At 33.1% G+C, this 19339-nt stretch overlaps 1 pseudogene; it reads right to left on the bottom strand.

Moving 5' to 3' along the window:
- Nucleotides 1-3158: 3158 nt before the first annotated feature.
- Nucleotides 3159-19225, bottom strand: LOC148629182 (microfibril-associated glycoprotein 4-like; annotated as a pseudogene).
- Between the last annotated feature and the right edge of the window lie 114 nt (nt 19226-19339).

Below are 19339 nucleotides of genomic sequence, written 5' to 3'. Positions count from 1 at the left end.
ATTTTTGTCACTGACTTATTTCATTAAACAATTTTTAAATAAAAATAAAACCCAACCGACCGACCCTACAAAATTTTAGAATGGTAATCGGAAACGTAACATTTTTTTTCGGCCTTGGATATTTTTCATCAATTGACTGGCGCGCACCGATAAGTTAACTACATATATGTCTTACATGCATTGGGAAGTGTTGATTTTATCCGAAAAAGTATCTGGCTGGGTCAAAGATTCAGCATATGCTGTAGGCTGTACAATGTGTATCATGCAGATCACAAATTGGATCACTAGATCACAGATCGACATTAAATCATGTGATAATGTATTTAATGAATGAACGTGGTCACTTGACAACTAATTTCTCCGACTACACCATGATGACTCAAATTTACGGGTATGGCTATGCCGGGAGACTTTATAAACGCTTCAATGCTTTTCACCGTCCATGAGAGACTCCAAATGACAGTCAGGGTCGTTAAGAAGCCCCCTATTCCGTAATGAAATTAAAATACTATATATAAGAGCAAACCGGGTTTAACAGTATTGAGTATATACGTTAGCACGAAAACGAAAATTAAACCAAGTGTAGGAACAGTCAGCCGATGGTCAGCGTCACTCATATCGTGTAAATGATTGGCTTACACTGTGTTATGAAACATTTTTCCGGATTTTAAAGGTTTATATCCACAAAGGCAGTCGACTTATATACTCGAAGCAACGATGTTCTACCTTTATAATGCACGAAATGGAGGGTGTAACGGATATACGGAAAGTGCTACCTTTTTCAACTTAATTGTTATAGTGTAATTAATCAATTGAAAATTAATATCATATCTTAAAATGCATTAGTAAGTGAGCTATTTATTTTTGACATTCAACACTTCTGTTTGGTTTAGAGATTTTTTGGTCTAGTTGGAATCTCCAGAAATGAACTGTATACCGGAAGTATATCAGTGGTTTCAAATAAAAAATATCGATTATATTGCAATTTTCGGAATTACCGTATTCAAAAACACCATTAATATCAGTCCAAACAGGGATTAACACATGATCGACACCGATGACTGGTTTCCTCAATAATCCTGTCGACCATGAGTAACTTATATTTGCCGAACGCCAGTAAATCTAGTCCACCGTTAAAAAAACTCTTCAGAGTAAATGTCTATATTGTTGATTAGTACACGCATGTGTATTAAGCAAATGAACGTTTAACAAAATTTTCTTTTTCTTAAACATGCTTGTTTTATTCTAATGAAATTCAGTTTTCTATTTGCGTTACTGCCTTAATTGCCTCTAACTCAGATGGATAGACGGGGTACCCATTCCGTATTGATGGATTTTACTGAAACGTTTAAGGAACTTAATAATTTTATAGAGCAGCGGCCATAGTTACTTGATCATAATAAAAGACTTTCCCATTACCAAACAGGGATTGTCGAGGATACCCAAAATTGTTTCTAAAAATTTATGATACTTAATTGATGTCATGGTCAGCTGCATTTTTTATTTATTTTTTTTTTTTAGCAATTCTGGAATTTTTCTTAGACTTTGTATAAGACGCCCATTCTGTACATGTATCTTCTTATAAACTTCTGATTTCAAAAATACCAACCATAAATATATTGCAGAATTCGGCATGTTGTACACGTGCCTTAAGGGGTAGCAACCCACCAGTAACAACAGTACCAAACAGCTAGACGGATTAAGATTCAAAAATATTAAATACATGATTAAGTAATCATAATCAAACTTTTGAAATAGAGGGCCATATTCAACACCAAGTATGTCAAAGTCGCTACATTAATGTAGCCTCGTGTTAAATACAATGAATGAAGCTACGGTGTTGTAGGAGTTTCGATTTTTGTGCTACGAAAATGCGTTCTAACAGTATGTGCGTGCATGAGTATCTACTGTATGTAAGCTATGATCGCATTATTTTTTGTTTATAATTAGTAAACTTAAGTAAGGTATATGAATGAATTTTTCCTTCATTACCCCCAAGCTAGGATTCCCATGCTTCCTCATTCGGCTTTAGTAAGTGATGTCCGCGCTTGGATTTAAAATTGATAGTAGGAGTTATATCATAATGACAAAATAGGTCAATATGATTAGGATGAAGAACTCTCCGACTCAATATTATAACTGAGCAATGGGAATACAAGTATAAAGAGTTGAAAAAGCATAGGTTTAAATGTTATTGTAATATGATAATAATCTTAAATTGAGGGTCTCCAGAAGATCTGTCGAATTTTTCATGATCCACATTGAATTAATACCACTACGGGAGTAACAAGTGTTGTGGTAGGACTTGAGACCCCCCTTGATTCTTTTTGACAGCTGTGATTATAGAAGTTAAAAGTTTCGAAAGAGAATATCAAAACAGAGCAAGATCACGCATTGATAAACCAGACCGGATGGAAGAAAGTATAACCAAATTGGACAGCAAATATGAAGAAAAACTTCTTCAAAAGGTAAAAAAATATTACAATAAATGAGACACACATTTTCGTGCATGAATCGAATAATGTTATCACGTCCCTTATGTCCTATCATATTTTTTTAAAGACGTGTTTAGTAAATTAAGCAGTGGAAGCAGGGTCGTGTCCTTGATTGTTGTTGACTTGATGTGCTTTTACATTGGTCTTTCTGTGACGTCTTTTGGCTTTCTTACCAATAGGGTTCTGTTCTCTTGTAATTTCCATAGTCATGTATGAACCTTTAAACAGACATTTTTCAGTTTTTTTTGTTTTTTTGTTTTTGTTTGTTTTTTGTTTGTTTTTTGTGTTGTTTTCTTTTCTTTTGCTTTGTTTTTTTGTTTGTTTGTATTTGTTTTTGTTTTTGTTTTTTGTTCTTGTTTTTTTTTTTTTTTTTTTTTTTTTTGTATAATTTGTTTTTGTTTTGTTTCAATATTTGTTTCGGTGACTAATGTATCAACCAATAACTGGTTCCCCAAAGTCGATAGTACTACGACTTACATCGTTCTTTCTGTGGGATTCACATGACAAATTAGACTTGCTTTATAAATGAACAGAGTTCGTGTAAAAGAAGGAAAAAGTTATGCAGTTCAAAATAAATTCACTCTCAATGTCCTTGTCACTTGTTGGTTATCACTCTTAACATATTCACTAATGACAGAACGTTACAACACAGTTATGGGAATGTCGATATTTATTTTCTAGTAATTTCTATTTGACATTTTGAAGAATAGTGGAATATGCATATCCTTTCCCATAAATCGTCCAAACATGATAATTAGTACCTCCGAACCATCATTATAGTAGACTTGAGGGAGTAGTGGTAGCCATGCCAGGAATTCCAGTTCATACCAGTGGCATATTCATCATGATGACCTTTGAGATACATTCCGTTCAGGTTTGAATAGTGACAGGATGCGTACCACCAGGCTCCCTTGAAAATTTGGGCACAATTCCTTCCGTAGGCATCATTATCTCTGTCATAAGTGGAAAATTTCTGTCCACTTTGTGCCTTGAGTGAGTCACCTAAAAATTTAACAACTTGAATGTAATCATTCCATTCGTTTCAATTCACCCACAAATGCTATCATGTAATATCATGTAACTAATTTTCTCTTTTAACGAAAATCTTATAATCTATACCAATTTATCAACTCGGACTCCACTAAAAACTGGGAGCATGGACCGGTATTGTAAGCGTCCTCTGCTTTTCTAAAAAAAAACCGAGTTGCTCATAAAAAGTCAAGTCCAGGGTACACGAGAGAGGAAAGGAAACTATGACACGTTGAACAAATCAGTTTTCATGGCGTTGATGGATACGCCGTAGCGATCCACGAGTTCTTGATGACGACCATTCTGTAATGATGACTTCAATCTTGTAGCAACATAACCCTGTTCCAGAAGTCAATTTATTAAAATTCTAGCTCGATACAAAAAAATCTGCGTACTTTCGGCAACCTTTGACATAACGTATGAGTTGTGATATGAACACTCCATACGCAGGTGCTGAAGGGAATACTATTTGTAGTCAGACTTACTCATGATAAGCTAAAGTAAACAGTTTATCTTTAATCAAGCTTTACATCTTTTGCAATCCCTATGTACTGTGTTTTTTTTTAGTTCTATGACCACTTAGTTCTGAGTGTTATTGTTTGAAGTTCGTTTTGTTATATCGTACGTTTTGTCTGTCTGTTTTTTGTTTGTTTTTATTTTTTTTTGTTTGTTGTTTTTTTTTATTCGGTAGATATGTTCGTAAGTCGCAGTCCTTTTGTTGACATGTTTACAATAAATGACCCTAACTGTATCAAGTCATATAATTTTAAATGTATCAGTCGTATTTGGTAAAAAGGAAAAAACAGTATTGTTTGGTAAGAGGGCGTTCTGTCATAATCGGAATTAACAAAATTAAGGAAATTATATTATTACAACAAAAAAAAGTGGTACAAGAGCAGTATCAATTTCTGCAATATCATCTTAGTCTCAGCCTTTAAATTTACGTTGAACTGTACACATGACTTGCAGCAAATTGAACAGGAATACCCTAATCATTATAACATACCCGCATTGCCATCATAAGATCCTACCATTAGTCTATAACTATTGGCTTCACTAGACACGTGAAAGGAAAGATACTCTGCAAACTTGGTTAAATTGTTGAAGTCCGTCATTATAATTTTAAGGTCGTGGTTAGAATCCGACGAAATTTCATGGATATATTCATTTCCTAAAATAATTATCTAAACGATAGTGAGATGTCGATTGGAATTATTATAATAGCAAGTGTAAATATCGGAGTTATTCATTTCATTTAAATTTACAAAAAATAGGAACATCAAGAGTTACATATTTTCAATTCTTATCTATATGACAAGAACTCATTTTTTAGAAATGTTAACTGAATAATACAATTATACATAATAGATGAATTAAGTAAACTATACCGAGCCAATATTCTCCATCAGGTGAACCGATTCCATCTTTGTATTCTTGCCAATCTCTCTGTAAAAGCTCACCGACCCATCAAATGTTTTCTGGATCACCTAAACATATTTTGGTGTTTTCTGAAGTCACTGCAACTTGTCTTTTACATAACACAAAAATCAGATTGAATTTTATCTTATTTTGATATATATTGTTATATGAATAAATAAATTGCGGGACAATTGGTTAATTGATATTGAGCTATACAAAATATGAATAGGCATAACATTTTCGTAACTTTTACTGGAGAACAGATAACTTGTAATTTTCCGCTAGATGCTTATTCAAAAGTGTCAGAAAGATACAACATAAATTAAAAAAAACACTAGCTTCAAATTCTAAGCCTCGTCAGGAGACGACATGAATTCACGACATAGGTTTCAAACTCCAAATCAAACCATGGAAAGCATCTGTTCGTTAATCAAGTGCTTATGCTTAAAATAACCGTAAATTTAACGCTTTCGTATTTCCAGACTTAATTTACCGCCCGCAAATCACATTCTGGTCACTATGCAGCTTATAGTGGAACCGAAAGGGATCAAAATAGAAACAGAACCAACTTGAAGGCTTCCAAGATTAGAAATTTCTTAATTTCATGTTGAAATTACAAAATGGACTTTGCGAGGTATATTTCCTCCTAAAAAAATATCTGATAAAGATCCCGTTAATTTACACAAAAAAAAAAATAAGTTTTTGTTTTTTGTTTTGTTGTTTATTTTATATCAGAATTTGCCTTATATACGTTTAACATATTTGGTTGATTCAATTAACCATTCAAATATCAAATCACAGTGAATTTTACTTACTGTCCATGCATGCAGACTCGCATCTACATAACAGTAGACGCTGACTTCAGGAAGAGCTTTACCATATGGATATATGGTATAAACTCCAATTGTAATTACATGTAAGTCAGCAGACTCTCTTGGAGGAACAGAGGTAGACGCTGTCAAAGAAACATTAAATAATTAGCATATTTCATCTTATGGTGACGACATTCTATTACGCTAGACTTTATTCCGGAAAGATTTGGAAAAGGAGTTTTTATCCAGAAAAATTTAATTTGCCGTAGCCTCTTCCGAATGCAGATATTTGAAAAACCTGATCATTTTTGAACGGTTTTGTTTGTTTTTGTCCTTATTTACCAATAAAATTTTAGAAAAGTATTAAAGTTTGTTGCAAGAGATTTAAATGAGACATATTTAAGGCTGAGAAAGGAATGTTGTGATATTAAAAAAATACTATACATAATGCATATTGAAAAGATGGATTTTCTGAGGCCGTGTAAAATCGTTTATTTTCCTTGAACACTTAACATTTACATTATATCAAAATGAAATTGATACATTTTCAGCTATAGTCGGCTTCAGGTGTAAAAAAAATTTAAAGCCATATGTCACAGGCGGAAAGAATACCGGACAAGAGAAAAAAATATAACACTTAAAAATAAATGAGTATATTAAAAAAAGCAAAATTCTAAAATTCTGAAATATGTAATTTTTTTTATTATCGTATGGAACATCGCCCAGTAAAAGATAATTGCATTTACTATGCAATTCATTAATATACGCTTATCTTATTGGACAATTGGCTTTATATGATTTTGACATAAAGCGCTAGGGTCAACGCTCGATGAAACATCAAAACAAAACATTCAATTCTTAAATTTAAAAAAAAAGAAGAAATGAATTTATCATTTCGAAAATATTCTATCGTTTACTACTCACCAATATGTCCATCACCAGAGCAATTCAATATTGCATTGCACAATCTGGTATTACAGCAATGTGTGCATTTAATATGATGCCCTTTAGCTCTGCGTCCAATAATTGGTGCAAGATTGTTAGGACATGAATTAAACATACAAAGGTGACATCAACTATGTTTTTTGACAAATTTTGTTTAATGCCAAATCATAAGAAAAACACATGTTCATGCCTTCTAAATAATGTATAGGAAAATGCAATACTTTACGGTAGTTCCAGCACGATGTTCCTTCTTTTGTATCAGAACAGCTAGAAAGTCAGCCTAATTGCAAGTAGAAGAACATAATTCGTTTCCATCGGAATGCCAGCAGTTTGTCGAAAAACGCGTCCACTACACTGGACGAATGTTGTCGATCAAAAATTCTATTATTTTGAAAACATTGTAATCGGTTTATTTGGACGATGTTTGAAATTATTTTGTACAAAGTATGAGGAATCTCAACCAAGAACTACATATTTGTATTTAGGTGTACCGTCTTTTTTGGAGTAACAACGATATATTATGTGTTTGAGTCAGTGTTTTAATTGAGTGTGGGGAATAGAACAATCGAAGTATAAAGAGTTGAAAAATCTTTGATTTTTATTGCATTGTATTCGATAATAATCTTGAATTTCCAGAAGGTCTTTCTAACTTTTCAGGATCCACATTGAATGAATATCACTACTGGAGTAACAAGTGCCGTGGTAGGACTGGATACCTTCCTTGCAGCTGTGAGTATAGAAGTTAAACGCTTTGAAAGAGGCCTTGTGGTACATTTTAGAGATCCAGCTGTGTAGCGTTGTTTGTATGGATTCTTGTGGATTAAAGGAGTTTAGTACATAGACGGCAGATCACAACAATCGTATAGCCCAGAATATCATGTATTGTAGGCAATGTTTTGCTACATCGGAGTCTTTGGGAAAAAAATTCCAAATTATCTTCGACATATACCGAAGATGTTTTCAAAATGCTAGAATTTTTTATCGACAGCATATTTGCCCCGTGTGGTGGACGCGTTATTAAAAAAATGGTCGGCATTCAAATAGGAAAAAATTGTGCTCCTATTCTTCCAGACCTTTTTTTTACTCTTATGAGGCTGATTTTAAAGTTGATCTGTATCAAAAGCAGGAACAGCTAGGTAAGCTATATCCTTTAATCTCAGTTTCCGCTATATAGATGACGTATTATCATTAACCAATCCAAGTTTCGGAGATTTGATACATTGCTGCCACAAATTTGAAATAAAGGACACTACAGACACTGTAAAATCAGCCTAATTTCTTGATCTACACTAAGAGATCGATGGTAAAGAAAAAGTATTGACCAAACTATTCGACAAACGCGATGCATTTTCATATCGTATTGTCAACTTTATTTTCATCTGTAGCAACATTCCTTCATCACCTGCGTATGGAGTTTTCATATCATAACTCATACGTTATGCAAGAGCTTGCCGTAACTACTCAGGCTGTTTGTATCGCGCTAAATTTATTACAATTAGGCTTCTAAAACAGTGTTATGTTGGTATAAGATTAAAATCATCACTACAGAAGTTTTGAACTCGTTGATCGCTACGGTGTATCCATCTGCAAAATAAAAACTGAATTGTTCAACGTGTTATGGTTTTCCTTTCTTTTTTTGTCTACCCCGGACTTGACTGCAGTGTATCTGAACATTATGCAGCTCTCGGTTTTTGTGAACCATACATGTTTAAGAGATTTTTATAAAATAAGAGTGTTTACTTTGGGGCAGATAACTCTTAATCGACAAATGATCTCGTCTCACATCTTGAATTTCCAAAAGTTATCCAAGTTTGCAAAAGATGGTATAAATTTTGTCACGATACAATTCAATTTGTTCAGGGATGGGGAAATTAGGCGACAGAAAAGAAAAAAAAAAGTTAATCAGAATAAGTACAAATAGGTCTTCCCGTTGAAATAGCAATGGATTTAGTAATAGTTAAAAGGTCGTGGACGATTCAATCAGGGAAGTAAATATATTAGACGACAGAAAAAAATAATGATGTAATGATAATCAGAAGAAATACAAGAAGGTTGTCCAATGAAAGGGGAAAGTCCTTGATATAATATTTTGTCAAGGCGGGTATTAAATATGGATAAAGGTTGGGAAAATAAGTTGTACTATAACATGTTTTTACGCATAAATTAAAAATGAAATTGATCTTAATGGAACATTTTCTCGCAAAAATCTTTCTAATAACCCTAATTTGAAATCTTCTCCTTAAATTGGATATGCATCGTTACACAAACTCCCATCGGTGCAAGAAATAGTACACTATCAAAATGACAACAGAAAGTCGCATATAAGGCTGCCTTGCTCATATTGGAATTCAAATTATATACAACTGACCTGCGTAAAATCTTTAAAAACAAAGTATGTGCAAAACATACTTGTTCCCGTAGCTTTTGTGTAAGCCACTGTGACCTATCTGAACAATTTCTTATATGTTCGAAATTTGTGAAAAAAAACTTAATATACTGGAAATTATTGTGTTACTACGTAGGAAAGGATAGTTTACAATATTAAAATAAAAGTCGTTGCGTTTTGTCTTTTGTCAAATCGACCAATCCTTTTTCCTCGTCGATGTCACAATGAAGGTAAAGAAAAGAAATCTATCCTCATAGTTTTATAAAATCATTTTTTTTTCTGGAAATGGTAAAGGAAATTAAAACCTTATTGCGATGGTCTGTGGTTTCGCCCATCGAAAGCGTGGTTGTTTTATATACAAATACAACAAATACAAATATAAAAAAATACAAATATAAATACTTTATTGTCACAAACTCATAAAGGAAATATGGTTATGACCCAGTTACAAAATATACGGAATATAAACATGATATAAAATGTTACAAATATTATAAATGTTAACATAATGATGTACTGCATAAAATCAAATCACTTTGTTTTTTATTTCAAAACATTCCAATATATATATAAAGAATTCAGTTTTAGGCAATGTGTTGACTTATTATTTAATATGATTTTTACAGTTAAGTTGAAATTGTAGTTTTTATTTAATTAATGTAGTCATATTTTTTTTAAATAGGGCTAAGCGTCTTGAGTTATATTGTTTACAGTGTATTAAACAATGTTCATCTTCAATTACTCCTTCTTTGCAAAGTTGGCACTTTCTTACTTTTTTTTCTATATTAAGTTGTCTGCCCTTTTCTATCATTTAATTATGAGCACTAAGACGAATCTTAGCAATTACTGCTCGTTTCTTTAAACGTTTTAGAGTATCAACATACATGTAAGATAATTTATAATCAATAACATGCATGTTTCTGGAAAAAAAATCCAATTTTGAAGAGATATTTATTTTTGCATTTCTGGCAATAAATGCACTAATTTTTTAATATCAATTCTTTTAAATAAAGTTTATTACATACATGTATTGGCTGAGAATCTAAGATTTTGTAAAATAACTTGTAGAAATCCAAATGTTTGTTGTAAATGTAATTAGGAAAATATCCTTAACCAAGGATTCATCCAAGATTAATATATGTTCCAAATATTAACACAAGGAACTAAAATTTGATCTGTCATGTGAATTCGTCCCATTTATGCCCTGCAAGCATCCATTGATGTTTTGCAAAGTACACCTATAATTTCTTTGAAAAATTTCATATGTAGTTTTTCAAAAGGTTCTGAATCTTTTATGAGATTATCTTAAATAGTTCTAGATAACAGTTTTGTTATCAAACTAACAATTTACTGACTTTAAGTTGCAACTTTATTTGTATTAGAAAATATGTATGCATCATGAAAGGATTAAGTAATAGTGTTGCAATGTCAGCACTTTATTTTTGTATATATTGACTTTTTCAATTTTGAATAATGGGTTTTAACGTATTTGCTCAAATAGAAAGAATGTTGATTTCATTCGTTTGTTTTTTTTTGTTTGTTTGTTTGTTTGTTTTTTTAGTTCATTTTGTTTGCAACATTCTAAATTGTTTTCAATAAGAACATTAAATTAATAATTCCAATTAACTTGTTTCCCGTAATTTAGGTTCTTTTGCTAAGATAAGACCAGAATGTTCGAACATATTCAAATCGACCATTGTAATGTGATCAATTGTATTATCGTAAAATAAAATGGTGACAGTAATAGTGAGGGAATATGAAATTTTCGGGTTATGATACCTCTCCTATTTGGAGGAGTATTGCGTATATTAGCCGATCAAAAAGTTCAGCACCCTAACTTCTGGTTTATAGTTTTCAACGTGAACAATGTCGATGTCTCACGTAAGCTTTGCGAAAATTATAGTCGGATGCTAGTTCCCAACTGAAATCGTATTTAATGGATAGAGAAATCTCATGTTTATTGTACAGAAGGTCAGATTTTGTTCGTTTGTGTGAAACAGCTAAGGAATTCGACTTGAAAAAGATAACAGCAGCAGACGATTATCACGATATGGACATGACACGACGAACAATTTAGGTGAATGGATATAAGTTATTTTACCTAACATAATCGATGTGCAAAACTGGTCAACTGATTTAAGAACACTTCTAATGATTGAGCCTTAATATGTTCTGATTTATTTGATGAAGAATAGTAACTGGAGTGAAGATAGGTTGGCATCTCTGAAATATGATAATGGTTATAAACTGCATTTGGCTAACCATATACAGAGTGTTGAAATTACACAAATATGGAACTCAGAGTTTATGTATGTAAAGTCTAGCTGCATACCAGAAATAAGGCAGTCAGAAAATCATATATAACCTTGGTACTGGTCAAGTCTGATGGGCATGTTAAAAGTGGAGGCTGCACATGTGTTGTGTAAGTTCTATATTATAATACATGTACAGTAGACATTTACAATGGAAAGAACCACCAAAAAGGAACGAGCCCAATTTTTTTTCAAGATGTTAAAACTATATCATATAGTGCAATACTGTAAAATACATTTGCTTAAGCAATCAATCAATTAAATTGCTTTCTTAGTATTATATAGACAGGTATTTTTAAAAAGATAATTTCATGAGAGTGGCCTTATCGCCCCTTCAGATCCACTTATAGTAATGATACATACATGTACATCTAAAAGTACGTGTACATTTTTAGGATATCTTGTATATGGACATAAATTGTATTTTTATGTTTTTCTTTTTTAAGGATACATGGAACATGTAAGCACTGTACCGCCCTTTTCTTCTCGATAGAGAGTTTTCAAGCGGAAACAAAGAGAGGCATACTAAAGTTGGAACTGATATACCATGCTTGTTTGAATAAGACAAGAAAATTGTCAAAACCGTCAACTGTAAATCGTATTGATGTTAGAACTGTTCCTATAGCTACCATGCCAGTTGAACCTGATACGTCACATTATCAACCTTCAATTAGAACAGCTTTTACCAATCATCATGTAGAGAAAAGCATCTATAATATCTATAAAGATAATCAGTCTGTTTTTTTACATACTCTCTGACTCCAGTGATGAAAGTAAAATGAAATAGAAGAACAAATTCCACTGACTATCATACAGCTTGCAGAGAAAATCAAACTTGAAAAATACAAAGTTGAAATTTTAGACTTACTCATGTCATATCACAATTCAACTGTCATTGAACAAAAATGAAGAAAGAACAAGAGACCATACAAACAATGCCGACTGGATGCAATATAGAACTGGAATAATAACAGCTTCATTGTTTGCATCTGTTATGCATTTCAAATTTTGTGATGATTTGGATACCTATATTTCAAAGCAGATATTTCAAATGCATAACAGATGGAAACAATGAATAGATGAATTTTCCTTTTATGGTCATTTGCATACTGTTCATTCAAATATTTTCATAAATGACGGATATATATTTTTGATGTATCATCTCCGTTTGTATATTGCTGATTCTGTTGTTTGGACCAATGATGTATGTTATTCAATCACGAGTGGTCACAACAACGTATAATCATATAATTGTATTTTATTGTTTTATTCAGTGGAAGCAGTGAGATCTAGGAGACAAAAATTCTGGTCACTACTGTTTTATTATGTTATCATATACCCGCAAATTTGACAAATGGCCATGAATAACTGGTGGATTTTTAGGATAAAAGGAAAGGAGTACATATAAAGATTTAACATGACGTACGAATCTTCATTTTTAAAATCAATGAAATAAATTTCCATGACTTTTCAAGTCATATAACATGCGAAATATAATTCGACTGAAAAAAAATCTAATAAACTTTGTACCAGAATATTGAAATCATTTATACACAATGACAATAGTTCGAATAGAAACATAGAAACTGATTGTTGTCTTTATGAACAGAACTCTAAATTATGAATCCGTAGTATACGACTCTATAGAAACAATTGGTCATGGCTGCTTCAATCCCGGCTTTTAAACATACAAGGGCCTTATTTTCTTCACCTAAAGCAAAGGCTCTGATCGTTACAACCATAGAGACATGTTTTGAAAGGATTTGAATTGGTAATGTGCCAGCACTTTGTTATATTTTTTAAATCGTGCCCCAAAATTTTAAAAGACAATATTCATTTATTTTTTACTTGTAAAGCTAAGTCAAGTTTACTTAAGTTCGCTCTACATTATTTACTGTTCACCGAAAAAAGGGGAATATTCAAAGTTAACCGATAGATTGAAGGATTATTTTTAGACAATCTTTTATCATTTCAAACACTCTTTACTGCTAACATTTTTGATGTACTTTTAATGACTATAATTATCCCAATCGCTCTTTCTCCACGAAGTTTGATGTATGTATCTTAGGCGAAAAACATCACCTTTTGTAAGGCTTATTTGTAACTTGTCGAGACGCTTCCATGCGTAATATCCTTCAAATGTAAAATAACTCAGCAGCCTTATGAAATTCTGAACTATACCAATCCGTTTACTTTTTGGGGCATTTTACCTTCGCTATATGATTTCAAAAAGGGTTATTATTCTCAAGAAGTAATTCGTAAAACCGAAAAAAGGAACAATATTTTTCTTAAGTATTGATTGATGTCCTTGATCATGCTATATCGTTAGCTTCGTTTTGTCCGCAATCCAGCTTTACTCAAGTAAATGCCATTGTAAATTTATATATTAAAACACTAACAAATAAGTTTGAGTTTTAACCCGCAATAAACCCAAAATCCATCTTTTTAAAATTATTCGACAATATTTTATATTTATTTCAATTAATAATTAATAAAAAAAAGGTTGAAATGAATGGCCATTACGCTTCCTTTGGTAATACCGTGAAATAAAACCATGTGAGGTATTAGTATAAAAGTATTTCATTTTATCCGAATCAATCTAAGAGGGATCCTGAAAAGAGTAACTGAACAGTTCTTGTTACGTTGTATGTATGATTTTAGTTACTTCATTTTCTTTATTGTGTATGTCTGTTTTCAATGTCTGGTCTTTGTCCCCGGATGACATAATTTTTAGCTCTAGCCTTATTATTTGTCGGGTGGTGCAGGTGGTTTAACCCCAATGTGCATGTTCAAAACGTCACATCCGGTGGTCATGGACTGGAAGTGACCGGTAGATGGAAGGGGGACCGGAAGTGAACTTTGAGTGACCAAAAGTGGACTTAGATAGGTTATCCATGACTAATAATGGGAACACAGGAACCTTCAGATGTAGGAAGGATTGCCTTACAGGTTAGGAGGGATGAAACGACCTCCACACGTATCCTCATTAAGTGTGCTAATTAGTGTCATTTAATAGCATGGTGTTCTATAAACAGGTAAGTATTGTTACAAAATAGGGTTTAGGTCAGTAGGTTTATAATGAAGATATATTTTAGAGTGTCACTCAGGTTCCTTTTTCTTGTTTGTTCATGTCCGTTTGAGGGAACTAATGCGCGATATGGACAATTTAAACATAGTTATATGATTGTATTTGTATTACTGTATTAGGATTATTATGGGAATGTTTTCTAAGGGTCAAGACAGCTTTTGTTTTCATTGTCGCATCCCTCGTGTCCGGTCAGTCCCAGGCTCTCGACCAGTCCCCAGATTTATTTCGTCTATTTATTCATATTTTCCACCTGTCATTATATTTATATATTCTGCTAAAGGGATGTGATTGTGTTTGGCTTATTTCCCCGAATTATAAGCTGTAGTAGGTCCCGTCTTCCTTCTTTTCCATCCCGTTATTATATTTTCCCCTCGATGTCAACCATGTTTATATTTGGTAGACCGGAAGTAATTGGTTAGGAGAATATAGACTTCTGTGGGAATGCAGAGATTTTTTAACCAATCATATTATTTCGAGGCGCACAAGGATAAACCAATAATATTAGCCGAATCCCCATATTCCTGAAAGTGGGCCGAAAATTCCAACAAGTGGGGCAGTGATATATAAACTGTGGGCCGGCGTCCTGAAATTAATCCTGGCAGAATTATTCTGAGAGCAGTTAGTACTATTCAGCTCGATTTTGACCACTGAGCGTTACCAGCTCGCCAGGAGAACAACACCCTTGTATTTTTAGTAGTAAATATTTTTACTACGACCTGACCTTGACATAACCTATAGAACCTAGCAGCCCGTATCATATTTTAGGGGACCTCCGTTTATCCTTTAGCGTTCAGTGGTAGGGTTTTAACATTATATATTGTATGTATTAAATTATTGACTCCTGAGAGGTTAATAAATGTTATTTATAAGTTGAAATTCTGTTGAGTTGTGTATTAAGAACAAAGTAATGAAATACCTTCAAAGGCAACGCTACCAGTGAAATACCACTTTCCTATACACTTGCGCTCGAAACATACCTATATACCCGTGAGGGCGTAACAGAGAGTGGGGTATTATTACTACAGTTATCTTTCTTTGTTTATATTACTTGTTTTTATTTCTATTTTTTTCATTGACGTGAATTGTTTTTTTTAATCATCTTTGTAATTTATTTGTTTGTAATTTCATTGTCATTATGTAATAATGTCAAATTGATTTGGCACTTTAAATAGATGTTTTCAGCAGATGTTTATGAGTACTTCTTGTATACAAGTAATATTTTGATTATGATCTTCCTACATATTTGATTTTAATGCTGCTGATGAGAGGTTACTCCTTGAAACACGTGTACAGCATATCGAAATTTACAATATATAAAACTGGTATTTTTCAATAACCCGTGTTTTGATTTTTAACCACTTTTTATTGTGCTTTATGAATACGTTACAGGTGTAAGGAGATGTTGTGCAATGTTTACAACTGGGAAATACATTTTTATCGTTGTTTTAATTATGTTTGTTTAATTATGTTTAATCATTTTTGTATTCAGTTTGAATGATTAATATTGCTATTTTGATTAAACACTAAAGATTATACTGACAATTGTAGGGTTTACAATTGATGTTCACAATCGGAACGTTAAGAACTTTGAATAGTGTATTGCCTTTCATGTAGATTAGAATTTAATTTATTCTCGACCATTGCCTTACCTATAACACACGCACTCTACCATTTCATTTTATATGGGGCTGTAGTAGGTAAACCAATTTCTTTTTCAATTTCAATTTTCAATGTTTGCATGTCGCGTCTACTTGATTTGATCCGTTATGGGGTCCATTGGGTAAGCTATTGATTTGCAGAATTTATTTTTCTCTACATATTTTTTATTCGAAGTTTGTTTCCTAAGCCCCCTGTTTTTTTAAGTATTGTATGATGTTTGTATATAAGAATTTTGGACTTTTTATTGCTATAGTATTTTCCATGTTTTCAAGTCACTTACGCTCAACCTTCGACCCGTGTTATGAGGCTCTGTTGAGAAAATTCTTGTGAAATTTATTGTGATTGATATGCTGTTGCTAACGGTTTTGAGCTACCCCTTTATTTTGTAAAGAGGTCTTTCTAGTATATTTTTTGACACAACAAGATTTTTTCTTCTTCTATATTTTATTTACAATTCATATTCATTGTTCAATTCATCGAGAAGTCGTCTATTTTTACGAATCCAGGTCCTGCTTCATGGTCTGTTCCATAAACAATTCTTTATTTCTCCCCTTCTTCCCTTTAAGTAACACTTTACAATCCGATCTCTTTATGATTCAGATGATTTTTTTTTATCCTAATATGAGTGTCAAAGTATCGTTGGCGTCACAGTTTCTTTTCACTTAATTTGATATTCACTTCCTTTTGTTCCTCGGTAACATGACTTCTGGTCTTTGGACTAGGTTTTCATTGTCTATCCTATGTAGCTCCTGCTATTTTTGATGAAACATCCTCTTGTTATATAAGGTCCTACTATCGTAGAGCAATATGATTTAGCTAGTTAAACTTTTGTAACTTTCTTGAATTATTAGGGTCGTTGATTATTATGCAAGGACTTCTGCCCGGTGTATCGTTCTTTGTTCAGAAATCCTCTCTAAACACTTCTATTGATAGGTGTCACATATGTTTTCTGGTCGAATTTTTTCCAGAAAAAAAAGGCACTGTAACAAAAATTAACATTTCAATATATAAACATCTAGCATGTAATGAGTATAACATTAAACGTTATACTCAGTTAAGTTAATCTTAACTAAAAAGTGCAAAAATACAAAAGAAACGAAATATGCGTTCATTTAAAAAGAGCAAATGAAATAAATTCCTACTTTAATGATTCGTTATTAATCGACACTATTCAAAACTAACCATGGAAAAATCTAATGTAAATACCTGATTTCTAGTTGAATAAAACATGCAGAAGCGTGAGGCTATATTTGCTTGCATTTTCCGTAAGTAGTAAAATACACAACAAAACTATTCCAAGAAAAATAAATAGCAGTTACCTCACATAATCGTGAAGTGCTCCTACATCATAAACATCATCAGTTGAATAATGGAGTCACCTGACCATGAAATACATGTCAATAAGAATTGACCCATGATATAGTAATTTCTATACCCTTTTAGGAGAGTAAAAGTACCGGCTTGAATTGCCGTGAAAATGAACCAGTTATAAACTTAATTATTATTGATAAAATTAAGCGCTTCGTTCAACACTCTAAATATTTACATATATGCAAATCTCACGGAACTGGTTTGCTATTTTAATAGGAAGTTTATTGTAATCAAATTTAAAAATAATGACAATGAACTATAAATGAAAAGTTAAGCAATTAATTAAACCAGTTCATCATTTACGCACGCATTCATACCAGACTTCCATAACGAATTAAATAGTATAGTGCGGCAAATATGAACACAATTATGCAAGAAATGTACATGCCAATAAGTAACGAACCTGACTCGAAACTATCTAAAAATGGTGATGTCCAAAATAATACAATTAAAGGTTTCGATGTGAACTCTTCGATAACATAAGAACAAGTACCCAAAATTATTTTGCGTGAAGAGAATAAACCGCCAAAAAGTAACTGCCAATCAGAAAGTCTAGACAATGCGACCAACTCATCCATGAGACGGAGATACTCGAAGTACTCAGAAAAAGTCGAAATCAAAACAAAATATCTTCTACTTTTATTGCATGTTCTGTCACTTTAGACCTATTTCTCGGCTTCGGTGTAGGTCGTTCGGGCTCCATAAGATGGCCTACCGGTAGTAACTGGTTTCTATGTAGGATACGTTACCGTCCTTTACCATTCTGTCTTTTCACCGTAAATACGGGAATTTTATGATTTGGCTGCTCCAAAACAATATACGGCTCTTCCTCCCAACGATCAGCAATTTTGTGCTTTCCTTCAAGGCTAATTTCCTCACTAAAACCAGATAGTCTTTATTGACAGTGGCTCCTTTCATTTTGGTGTCGTAGTGTCTCTTTTGTCTTTGTTGGGATTTTGTTGCTGCTTCCGTTGCTACTTTATGAACTTGCATCAACCTCTCAGACGGTTCCTAGATGTAGTTTTACTTTTTTGAATCTTTCATTAAACCGAAAACAACATCAACTAGTAGCCTTGGCTCTCGTCCAAACATCAATTGGTGGGGTGAAAATCCCGTAGATTCATGGCGCGTGTAGTTATACGCATGGACAAGAGGTCCAACGTAAGATTTCCAGTTCTTCTTCTTGTACTGGTCGAGAGTCCCAACATATCCAATAATGTGCGATTGAATCTCTCACATTGGCCGTTGCCCATAGGATGATAACTTGTTGTACGAGATTTCTTCATTCCCGTCAAAGTGCATAATTCTTGGATCGGCTTTGACTCGAAATTACTACCCTGGTCTGAGTGAATTCGTTCTTGTATATCATATCTGACGATGAAATTCTGGTAGAAAGCTTCTGCTGTTGTTCTAGCTGTCTGATTTTTCGTCCGTACTGCCTTGGCGAACCTGGTAAAATGGTCTGTAATGACGAGTAAATGTTGTTCACCGCCTTTAGAAGGTTCAAGGGTTAGGAAATCAAGACATACTATTTGCATCGGATTCATGGTCTCAATACTGCAAAGTGGAGCTCTCTGATTCGTAAACGTCTCACGGCGTATGCAACTCTGGCAGCTGGAAACCCATTCTATGACATCTTTATGCATACTAGGCCAGTAAAAACGTTCTTGCAAAAGGGATAAGTCCCTGTCTTTGCCGGGATGTCCCATATCGTTGTGGAGTGCTTGTAACGTTGGGGTGATAAGTTCTGCAGGTAATACCAGTTGCTTCTTGACATCGTCGTTGATGGTTACCTCTCTTTAAAGAATATTGGCGATGATTTT

This window comes from Perna viridis, chromosome 1 (genome assembly GCF_037379345.1).
Source record: "Perna viridis isolate PV_CMFRI_1.1 ecotype Kerala chromosome 1, ASM3737934v1, whole genome shotgun sequence".
NCBI lineage: Eukaryota > Metazoa > Mollusca > Bivalvia > Mytilida > Mytilidae > Perna > Perna viridis.
Note: the sequence above shows the minus strand (reverse complement) of the source record. Positions and strands in the feature narration are given on the sequence as shown.